Genomic DNA, 2,042 nt, shown 5'->3' on the forward strand with positions numbered 1-2,042 from the left:
AATGTGTTAGGAGAGGTCTCCAAGCAGGACCCCCAGATAAATGGCCTCAGAGCCACTTAGGATGTTGTTTAAGATGCAGTTCCGGGGCCCTGCCCCACACCTGAGGAATCAGAAATTCTAGGGTAGAACTCAGCAATCCATGTTTTAGCAAGCCTCCTAACTCTAAAATTTGAGAGCCACTATTTCAAAATATTTGTCTTTTATCATTCACCGTGTGCCACATATTAGGTGCTCACAACACTTGTTGACCCAATGAACAAATAAATAAATAATGAAACATTAGTGCAGAATATGATAGAGCATACGAAGCAATTATAGATTTTTATAGAAACCTCTGGAGGCATCAACCAATTAAAAATCCATAAGGCAGGTCGGTAGACGCCTGTTCCTCGGCTGGTCGGCGATCAAGAAAACTTCACTGAAGATGTCTAAGCAACAACCAACTCAGTTTATAAATCCAGAAACTCCTGGCTATGTTGGATTTGCAAATCTTCCCAATCAAGTTCACCGAAAATCAGTGAAAAAAGGTTTTGAGTTCACACTAATGGTGGTCGGTGAATCAGGGCTAGGAAAATCAACTCTCATAAACAGCCTGTTCCTGACTGATCTCTACCCAGAAAGAATCATACCCGGAGCTGCAGAGAAAATTGAAAGAACTGTCCAGATTGAGGCTTCAACTGTGGAGATTGAGGAGCGAGGGGTCAAGCTGCGCCTGACAGTGGTGGACACACCTGGCTATGGGGACGCCATCAACTGCAGGGATTGTTTTAAGACCATCATCTCCTACATCGATGAGCAGTTTGAACGGTACCTGCATGACGAGAGTGGTTTAAACAGGCGGCACATCATCGATAACAGGGTGCACTGCTGCTTTTACTTTATCTCACCCTTTGGACATGGACTCAAGCCTTTAGACGTCGCATTTATGAAAGCGATACACAATAAGGTGAACATTGTGCCTGTCATTGCCAAAGCCGACACCCTCACCCTGAAGGAACGGGAGTGCTTGAAGAAAAGGATTCTGGATGAGATTGAAGAACATAGCATCAAAATCTATCACTTACCTGATGCAGAATCAGATGAAGATGAGGACTTTAAAGAGCAGACTAGACTTCTCAAGGCCAGTATCCCGTTCTCTGTGGTTGGATCCAATCAGTTGATTGAAGCCAAGGGCAAGAAGGTCAGAGGCCGCCTCTACCCATGGGGCGTTGTGGAGGTGGAGAACCCGGAGCACAACGACTTTCTGAAGCTGCGGACGATGCTCATCACCCACATGCAGGATCTCCAGGAGGTGACCCAGGACCTTCACTATGAAAACTTCCGTTCCGAGAGGCTCAAAAGAGGCGGCAGGTTAAAAGTGGAAAACGATGACATGAATAAAGACCAGATCCTGTTGGAGAAGGAAGCAGAGCTTCGCCGCATGCAGGAGATGATCGCAAGGATGCAGGCGCAGATGCAGCTGCAGATGCAGGGTGGGGACGGCGATGGTGGGGTCCACGGGCACCATGTGTAAGAAAATGCTTTTACAAGATACAGAAAACATTCCGCATGAGTACCACAGCTGCGTGTTTCCAAGAGATCATTGGAGGGGTGCCCATCCACATTTTACAGTACCTGTGCCTGAGAATTTAATTTTTTTTTAAACTTTAAAAAAAAAAAATCCATAAGGCATTTATTTTGGAGGAAAACACCCAGCTATGCACTGTGGGAAAAATAAAACATGTCCCCTACCATGAAGGAACCTGAATGTATTCAAGCAGTGGACACATTTTAAAAGATGAGTAAACAAATGAGGAAGGTTGTGACAATACTCAAATTAGTGGTAAAAATGATAGGTGTTGTTTCTTTGCCCGCTTGACCTGCTTTTTTTTAAGTTTAAGTTTGAGAAAACGATCTGTTGCATAGTTTACAGTAGGAAAGTTCAAGGTGTAGAAAGCAAGTATGGCTACATAGAAGGAAAGGTCTATATGCATAAGGAATAATTACATATAAGAAGAAATTCTACATGAAGGGAGGAGAATGTATAAAGTTGTAACGAAAAG

General features: G+C 43.9%; 1 pseudogene; it reads left to right on the forward strand.

The window, feature by feature from the left end:
* Window positions 1-375: 375 nt before the first annotated feature.
* On the forward strand, window positions 376-1,642 carry LOC114212854 (septin-2 pseudogene; annotated as a pseudogene).
* The last annotated feature ends 400 nt before the right edge of the window (window positions 1,643-2,042 follow it).

This window comes from Eumetopias jubatus, unplaced genomic scaffold (assembly GCF_037043125.1).
Source record: "Eumetopias jubatus isolate StellerSeaLion01/CBP00866 unplaced genomic scaffold, mEumJub1_p1.0 scaffold_3, whole genome shotgun sequence".
Classification (NCBI taxonomy): domain Eukaryota; kingdom Metazoa; phylum Chordata; class Mammalia; order Carnivora; family Otariidae; genus Eumetopias; species Eumetopias jubatus.